This window comes from Uranotaenia lowii, chromosome 3 (assembly GCF_029784155.1).
Source record: "Uranotaenia lowii strain MFRU-FL chromosome 3, ASM2978415v1, whole genome shotgun sequence".
NCBI classification, from domain to species: Eukaryota; Metazoa; Arthropoda; class Insecta; order Diptera; family Culicidae; genus Uranotaenia; species Uranotaenia lowii.
Window position 1 is genome coordinate 299,341,646 of NC_073693.1, and position 10,129 is coordinate 299,351,774.

Consider the following 10,129-nt stretch of genomic DNA (forward strand, 5'->3'; position numbering starts at 1 on the left):
TTCGCATCGGTAAAAATCGCGAAATCAGCAACGCGCTTGAATCAAACAAAATGGCAACTGCAAAAGTACGCACTTGAAAGTTTAATGGGAAAAACTTTTGAGTTGCATACAAAATAAGGAACGAAAACTATGCAAATAAAAGAAAATCCCAAAAATCTCTCGGTTGCGTAGAAATAACTTACTCGGTAAGTTTGTGACAGTTTGCGTGCTCCGACTTTCACAGTAAGCAGGCGAGGAGTGAGCGGGGCGCTCAATGAGTTTGTTTACAAACATAAGAATGTTTGCTCAGCTATTCTATGCTTTGTTGGTAAACAAACTCCATGAACTCTGCAGTTGCAAACAGGGACGGGATTGCCACTTGTGACCCATTCTTTTCCTCAGATGTTAGTTTAAAATTTTCTCGAAATGAAGCATGCTATGAATGATTGTTTCGGTAATGGAAGATTTTTCCATCTTTCACTGATCATTGGAATCTCCAATATTTCGGTCATGACATGATGGTTAAAATGGGTCATGAAAAAGATCTTCAGTGCAATTTTTGGCAACTTTGTTTGCCAAGCTAATTTTCAATATGCTGTTCTAAGACAAACGCTTACTAACAATAGTATAAAAAAAAATGAAAATAGAGATAAGAATTTCCAGACGCCTTTTTAAGGTTCCGTTTGGTTCCCGAATATCATTCATGGCCCTCTCTTCTCATAAGTGACATTCATTTAAATCACGTGAATATGAATGGAATTTACATTCACATTAACGGAATATTTCTGGCATGACATGATCAATGATTGATCTTAATGGGTATAGTGATCCGAAATAAATTTCACCGTCCATATGAATGAATGAAAATTTTCACGCCTGGTTGCAAAACAAAAATGGTCAAAATGGCCGAATCGAGAATTTGACATACGGTAACTATATATACACACCTTGATCTAAATCATTGGTGGCCAAGATTTTCACCAAAATTTCATTATTTTGAAGCTAACGGACAGCAAAAATTGAATTTCTTTATGAAAATTTCGCTTCATGGATTAGCCTGTGAGCTCACATCGAAAAAATGAAGTTTGCATGAATTCGGAGGTCTTTGATAGTCAAAATTTGAACCCTAAAGACCTCTTGAATATATGCAAAGAAATTAAGTTTTTGCTGTAAGCTAGCTTCAAAGTAAGACAATTTTAGTGAAAATCTTGGCCATCCATGCTCTAAATGGATTATTTCAATTTCAATTTTCATATTGTTTTCTGATTTGTTGTTATAGAGAGTATTCGATATGTTGTCGGTTTCCCTAAAGCAAACTAAGAACGACTCTATACTACTTTTTAAACTTGATTTTTGCTATCAACCAAAGGTATTTTTGGATAATAAAATTCAATTTCCTTGAACACTATGAACAAGAGGGGTTTCTACTCTAGACTAAAAAATTCATCAAAAAAATCAAATATAAATAATTGAATAACGTTATTCAAGAGCTCCATACTTGTTTTAAAACTGATACAAAAACCTCCTAGGTTAAGAAATCTGCTTAAATTTTTCAAAATTTTCTCACTTGTTGGCTGAAATTCAGTTCTGAATATTAAATTTAAAATGAAATAAAACTTATTTTGGAGGTTCTGGTCCCATATTACCAAATTCATAACTGTATTTCTATTTTTATATTTCAAATTCTACATCATGTTAAGAATTCTTGATTTTCAGTTGAAATCATCATCAGAAAATAGTAATGAAAAGCTGTTTTGAAATCCTGGTTCATTTCATTTAAAATTTGTTTCATGTTTAAAAAACTCATATATATTTTCAATATTTAGACAATAATTTTCGAAGTATGAATAAAGCTAAATTAGAAAGGATCCTGAATTTTTATTTCATATTCAGAATCTTAACACTTATTCGTTTTGACACAAGCCACGGAGGAATAGGGATCAATAACACGATAGTGTTAAAATCCCAGACAAATAAACAAACAAACAAAACAAAACACTAATTCGTATGAAGAATTCATGCATAACAGAGCTTCGAAATGTCAATTCAGAGTTAGAAAATCAAAATCAGATTCATTATTCAAAATTTGTATTTTAATTCAGATTCATTTATCGGATTTAGAACAAATAATTGAAATAGCGAGTTTAGATTGAACCCTAAATTATCAGTATTTAAATTCATGACTCAAGATTCTGAAATTAATATCAGTTCTTGCCTAATTTTTTTTACTAAACATGTCAGTATTGCATTAAACTTCATTTAAAATTCTGATCTGGAATTTAGATAAAAAAAAAATCGCGTTTTATACCTTTTTGGATATAATATTGAAATTCGGGAACAGATTCATAATTTAAATTTTGAGTAGGTATATGATTCAGAATTAAGATTCAGAATAAACTTTCTAAATTCAAATTCAAATTCAGCTCGTAAATAAGTTTTACCACCAAGATAAAAATATCAAGAAATTATTTCGTTGAGGATACAAGTCGCAGGCAGGAAAATGCATACTAGTTGATCCAATTTAAAAATTTAATTTTTTTTATTCAATGTCACAATTCAACTAAAAATATCAAACATAAAGTTGATGTTGAGTTTATTTTACAAGTTTCGTATAATGAAAAAATAAATTATCCACATGATTTCACTTTTGGAATAGATTATTATATTGCAAAAAATTCTGATAAAGAGACATGTTATTCTATCTTAAAAATTTTATATGGAATTCCATATTTTCTTAGTATATTGTACATTATTTATTGCAGTTTTAATCAAAAGATATTACAGAATTAAATTTTCGATTTGGATCATGTTAACAAGCATCTAATTCTAACCACAAAATTCAAATCTTTTATTTTACCTTTGAAGGTTAGATTATTTTAACAAATAAAAAAAACACTTGAAAAACAATCGGCAGTTTTAAAACAAACATCAGCAGTTTTAAAACAAGGCTCCTATTATGGTTTGAGACCTCTCCCTCTCTCAATAAGGGAGGGAGGGGCCTCCCAAACAAAAGACAATTTTTTGCATAACTCGAGCACCCATTAAGCAAATTGTATCAAAATTGGCATGGGGTGGTATTTCTGTACGAGGAATATTTCTATGAATATTAGGTACCTCTCCCTCCTCTCAGTGGGGTGATAGGAAGGGGGGAGGGGGGCTACCTTACAACTTTTCATATAACTCGAAAACTAATCAAGATATTGGAACCAAATTTGGCACGGGAAGGTATTTTGATACGAAAAATATTTCAATGATTATTTGAGACCCCTCCCTCTTTCCAATAGAAAGGGGAGGGGCCTCTTTCATATTTTTTTACATAACTCAAAAACTAATAAAGCAAATGGAACCAAATTTGGCATGGGATGGTAATTGGATGCGAAAAATATTTCTATGATTTTTTGAGACCCATCCCTCTTTCCAGTAGGGAGAAATAAAGGGGAGAGGGGCCTCTTTTATAATTTTTTACACAACTCAAGAACTAATTAAGCAAATCGAACCAAATTTGGCATGGGCGGGTATTTGGGTACGTGATATTTTCTAATGATTGTTTGAGACCCATTCCTTCTTCCAGCGGGGAGAAAGGAAAGAGGGAGGAAAGTTTCATACAATTTTTACAGTAGAACTCAAAAACTACAACAGCAAATGGAACCAAATTTGGCATGGAACGATATTTGGGTACGAGAAATGCTTCTATGAATATTTGGTATCCCTCACTCCTTCAAAGAGGTGGATGAAAAGGGGGAGGAAAGGTCTCCCTTACAATTTTCAGTATAACTGGAGAGTTGATCGAGCAAATTGAACCATATCTAGCATATGAGGGTCTTTGGATACAAGAAATGTTTCTATCATAAATTGAAGCCCCACCTTTTTTCAGCGGAAAGATATGAAGAGGGAAAGTCCATATAATTTTTTTTGCATAACTTGAGAATTTATCGAGCAAATGAAACCAAATTTGGCATCAAAAAGTATTTGAGCACGAAAAATACTTTTTCTATGTGAAACAATTCCTTTCTTGCAGTAGGATGATAGAATTGGGAATATAGGAAGGAAAGAGGAGACTTACATTTGACTTTATTTTTACAAAATCTGAGAAATGGCGAAAAATTAACATGGAAAATCATTTTGGTATGATTCTATGATTATCTGACACACCATCCTCCTTTCAGTGAGTAGGTACATAAGAGGAGGGAGGTGAGCCCAATACAATTTTGTTAGCATAAGTTCTCAATTTATGCTAACGAAGCCAACAAATGGAAACAAATATGGCATGGAAAGGTACTTGGTTACGAGATATGTTTCTACAGTGTAGAGAGGGGAAGAAAGGAAGAGGCTCCATATACCGTTATTTATTTACGTCTTTGGTTGTCTAACCGTACAGACTAATTGCTTAAGCCTAAGAAACTCTGCTTAAAACTAATTTAAACCTACACTCAGAGGAAATCCTATTATAAATTTCATAAGATACATCTTATGAACCACTTTTTTGCGTCCAAACTAATTTTTCATAAGAGTCTTATGAAATTCTTTCAATTTTCATACGATGTTCTTATGAAAAATAGAAGAAACGGCATTGTGAAAAAATGATGAACACATTGATTCATAGCATCAGTTTTTTTTCATCATCTAACAGTACGAAGCAATCGCCAGTTCATAGTTATTATAGTTTTCCTTTAATGTTAAATGTTATTGTTATCTCCGGAATGGTAAGTTCGATTTGATGTTTTTGGTGTAAACGTTGAATATATTAGTAAACTAAAAAACATTATTTGTTTACTTTTTAGCAAGCTAATCGGCAGAAAACGAAAGGTCGAAGATTTAGATGCGGCAAAAAAAAACTTTGATGGAGCCGTCTGTTGATGCGCTGCTGATGGTGACAATGCAGGATTTAATTTTAAACGAATTTGGCAAACAATAAAGCGAATGTTTTCAGTACGAAATATCGAGAATTTTTCTTATTAAAAAGTGATTTACTGTTCCATAAGAATCTCTTATGAAAAGCAACAACCTCTCATTGAAGTAGGCGTTCATCTTCAGAATTCATTCGCGTCATAAGACAATCTTATGAATTTCATTAATTTTTCTTATGGCGCCACTTCATAAGAGAATCTTATGGCATACATAATAGTATTTTTCTGAGTGTACGTTTACACATATTAAAATCAAACAAATGACTCACTGAGTTAAAACTTTCACAACATTTATCAATTGGATGGTTCCGTCCATATACAGTACGGTGATAGGGTATCCATAGGAACTGACGTCGCCGAAGTGTCCTCGTGGAAACGTACACACTAAGATTGCAAATTTTCCAATCGGGATAATGACTCTCCGAACCACATGGAAGTTGCTTAAACTATTCGAAGTTCGTATGGGAATCCTCCCAAATCCCGGGACGCTTCATCTCTCCTGAAATCTGGGACAACATTTTTTTGAATGCACAGGAACTCGAACAACCGTCCTGTATCACGGGAAAACTTTAGCCACCTTCGGCTGTCATCCGTTTTCTGTCGCGTTTTTCATATATAGTTTATCCTTTTCTATCATATGCGTGATGTACTGTATAGTTTCTGCTCGGGCGGTAAATTAACAGTCGTTCTGTTGGTGAGAGTTACTGAAAGTTTGGCAGGAAGGATAGTTTGTTGCTATGGAACCACTGACGAATTGGATTAAAATCCGTGTGCATCATCCGAATCAGATTGTGAGTAATTTTAAAGAATACAATTAAACTTCATTGTTGATTTGATTCGCAAAGTTCATTATTGCAGCTTTCGAGAATGAGGCTGATCGGACGCAAGATGCTTTCCCCCGGTGTGGGATCTGATAGGCCACCTCCCGGAACCCTAGGTCTTAAATGCCAGGTTCGCACGGCGTCTTGGTATGCATGAGTGTCAACCAGCAATTTCGTAAATATATTAACAATATTTTTTTATTTACAGATTAAGTGTCCCGCCTGTATTTTGTGTTGCGGTTAAGATGTGTCCACATAGTTTAACAATACTTTAAAATGAGAAAAAATGTTTTTCAAAATAAATTTCAATCTATTTGCCTAACAATTGTTTTTGTTATTTAATAGCGCATTTGGGATTTACTTTTAAAAATAAAAACGAAATAAAAAGCGAGGGAAAAGATTTCTCAATTAACTGAAAATCTCGGGAGAACGCCTTTTCGAACTCACAGGTCGATTTGACAGTTGTTTTCCTGAGCACTTTTTCTGTCCCGAGGTTTGTCCTGTAATTTCAGCTGTTGAAAATACAGGACAAAATCGTCCCGATCACAGGAGAAAAGATTAAGTGTGTATATATTGACACGTTGCAGTATGTATGCGGAGTCAACACGGTGAGTTAAGGTATCAAAAATGAAGGCTTGCTGCAGTTCAATACGACGCTTTTCTAGTGTAGTTAGGCCTATCAGAGCACACCTTTGCTCATAAGGCGGGAGTCGGAGCGGGTCATTCCAGGGAAGACGCCGGAGAGCGTATCTTACGAAGCTACGTTGAACTCGTTCGAGGCGGAAGCATTGAGTGCTCTGAGAGGGAGCCCACACCTGGACAGCATACTCCATGATACTACGAACGGACGAGCAGTAGATGGCTTTCAGTGCATATATGTCGTCAAAATCCCTTGTGTTTCGGCGAAGAAATCCAAGTGCTGCAAAGCCCTTTGCCACGGTTAGCGCTATGTGCTCGGCGAAAGTGAGCCTGTTGTCGATTTTAATCCCTAGATCAAGAATAGATTTTGTATTTTCCAAACAGAGGCCGGATAGCTGGTAGTCAAAATTTATAACATTTCTTGATCGGGTAAAATTAATGATCTTGCACTTTTTCGCATTTGCTTGCATTCCGTTCATCTGACACCAGCTCTCTAATGTAGCGATGTCCGCTTGCAGGGCGAGACAGTCTACAGTGCTGTGAATCTTGAAGGATTGAAGAGTTGCGCACAGGTCGTTCACAAAGATTATGAAGAGAAGCGGTCCAAGGTGACTCCCCTTGTAACCGTCTGTTACATGTTTTTGTGTGGCTCCGCCACAAAATCAAGCAATCCCTGTCCTTTACGGAAAAACAACAAATTTCACCCAAAAGAACGGCTAACTTCACCCATCCCAACTGTCATTCCGCACAGGCACTCTCTTTCTCTGAGTGATCCATAGGCGTCGGGCTCAACCAGGGTCGTCGCGGGGAAGTGTGGGCACCCAGAGAACGACGCACCATGTAATTTTGCAGGATGTATGGGCGTCGGCCAAAACTTGAGGTCTCGCGAATATCGGCACCGCTAAGCATGTCCTTTCTGTCTGTGATCTCGTTAGAGAAAAGAAGTGCGCGTCTTGTGTCGTTAAAGTAATAGTTTGTAAAGTTTTATGGTGTAAATTAATTAACTTATTTTCAATTATTCTAGAGTACAAAATACAAAAACGCATTAAAAAGAACGATAAGTAGTACGGTGCAAATAATAAAATGCGGAAATAGTACGGTTAGTAAAATTAGAATAAAAAGTGTAAATCGAAACAGCACATGTTAAAATCTGATTATAAAATTTGTTATAGCTAAAGAAATGTTAAAAGAACAAACTATTGTGAACATTGAACCGAACAAATACACGCCACAAAGAAAAGGTAAATTATTGTAAAACAAAAACAAAACCATTTGTAAGCCACGTGGACGATTATATTTGCTGGTATTATAACCCTACTTGGCAGGTCCAAGAGGGCCTTTTCTTGTTTATATGCTTGTTCTCCAGCTACATCATCCCGTTAAAACGCACAGCGACACAAATAACCCGATCAAAAAGCAGACAGAAAGATGCCAACATCTTAACCTTACTCGCCACTTCAAGGTTACTGACGAAGTCCTCCCGGTGCATGACAACAGGCCGGTATTGTCAACAACAAGGATCAGGCTCTTCCGGGACGCCGGAAAGAGCTCTGTCAAGGACTACTCTCGTCGTTTGCAACAACAACAACAACAACATCGATCGATGGAAATCCATCGAAATATCGTTCGTCGGTTCCGCTGCAAAGGGCAGCTTCAAGCAAAGCGCTGTGAGAAAAATTCTAACCGCAAGTATACTCTAAGAAAATTGTGACGTCACTATCAAAAGTTGTAAAAATAAACCCCAATATTATGTTTATGTAAAACCTCTAGCTCTAGTAATTTCCGAGATAATTAGTTACTTTACACCTATTTGTCAAGTAAATTTCGTTTTCTCAATCCTTCACTCTAAATGTTCGCTCCCATGAATTGGTATGCTTTGCCCGCCTCGATTTAATGTTCATTAATAGTGTGGACTGGTTGCTAGCATGCGAAGTAATCACCCGTGTACGCCCCTGGTCGACTCGATTCTGATTGGATCACCCTGCTGCGAGTTCCGCGGAAAGAAAGTGTCGCGTTGCATAAAACATCAAAACGACCCTGAGTTCCCATTTGTTTACCTTTCCCAAATCCCCACCCACTGAGCTAACTCCGTGTTACAAATTGGCGCCCGCAAAAAAAATTTACTTTCGATACTTTTTCCCAGAACCCCGGAGGGAGGAATAGTAACAGTTCCTGTTAGGCTATTGGATCGTTCTTCTAACGATCGTGAATCTGATAACAGAGAGTTTTGAGTTGGTATTTTGTGAAAAGACTTATCACGTCATACAAATATGTTGGAACATAGAAATCTTTGCCTTATTGGAACTGCGAAAAACTTCGAAGGTCGGCTCTTTGCCACTGATAAAAATATCATCTATCAGTTTATTAAAATAGATTATTTATAGCGATGTGCAAATAACAGTTTCCCTATTATTATTTTTTGAAAATCTTAATTACCCTATTAATATTCTTTTTTGTTTTCAGAATTGGAATTGGATTTGAATCGAACTGGAAATGAACACAGAATGTGAAGCAAAAAGTAAAAATACTATACGGACGAAAATGATTTTCTTGTACAAATTTCTAACAAGTTCAAACGATTTTTGTGGCATGCTTAGCATGCAAAGTTTGTTGAAAAATATCCTCAATGGAAATTCGAAGATGATTTTAAGATCGCCAAAAAATGGCCAGAATAACTAGAAAGTATTACAATTTGTTCATTTCTATTATTTATTACTAGATACGGTTATTTAAATCTGTAAATATTTAGAATATGATTTTGTAAAGATGGTAAAACTTTTGAATTGCTCTTTATCAATTGCACTGACAAATTAGAAGTCACATTTGCACAAAACTTTTGTAGCTAGATGTAATTTGCTTTACATAAACCACATCCAGGAAGAAACAAAACTTCTGGTCTTAGATGTTTTTTCGTTGTTTTGATCTTCTAAGTAGAAAAATTTGTTAGTCTCAAAATGAATAACTGAATTTTGAAAAGTCAATATAATTATTTTGATCGTTTTTTCGGAAGTTTCAAATAGTTTTAGATTGATTTGAGATTCACCCTTAATCTAACCTACGCCTAAGTTACAACTGTATAATCTGGCGAAAAATTAATGAGAAAATCATAGTAAATTATTCTATCAAGAACTTCCTGAAACCTAACTTATGTTATTACAAAGGAAATCTCATAAACATAATTGAAAATGCCTCAAACAGCTTTACGCGTAGAATTATCGAATTCATTCATCAGTCGATCGTCGAATGTAACTAGAATCATTGAAAAAGGAATTTTGGATAAAAAGAAAAAAAACTTATATGCAACTTATTTATTTGGAATTGAAAAATACAAAAAAAAGTAAAATATGAAACACTTTTGGTTTAAAACTGTTGCGATTCCTGATTTCAGAACGGAATATTCGCCATCGTTTTTCCTTCAACGGATCCTTATGAGTATGGCACTAGAGCTTGTCCGGGAAGTCAACTGGGTTCTTCACCGTGACCGAATTAATGCTCAGCTACTGAAAAAAAGAAAGTATTAGAAAGTATCTACTCACTAATTGTGATGATACATAAAACCTACCTGAAACCGATTGTTGTCTGTTTTCTTCCGTCCCTGGAACCGCGGTCCTTGTGATGCGAATATTGGAAAAAGACACACACAAAAGTAATAGACGAAGATTGCTCAACTTTTGTTATCCTATATTCGGATATGTTGAAGCAAATCAAGCTGTAAGGATCAAACACTTCTCTTACAATCGGGTTCTTCCGGACTTATTCCTCTCCGCAATTTTAGCTGGAAAA

General features: G+C 35.3%; 1 long non-coding RNA gene across 1 annotated transcript; it reads left to right on the plus strand.

Moving 5' to 3' along the window:
- The first annotated feature begins 6,161 nt into the window (after positions 1-6,161).
- Positions 6,162-8,490, plus strand: LOC129755372 (uncharacterized). The gene is made up of 3 exons (XR_008739248.1): positions 6,162-7,312; positions 7,371-7,445; positions 7,519-8,490. It is a non-coding gene; the product is annotated as an uncharacterized LOC129755372 (long non-coding RNA).
- Positions 8,491-10,129: the final 1,639 nt, after the last annotated feature.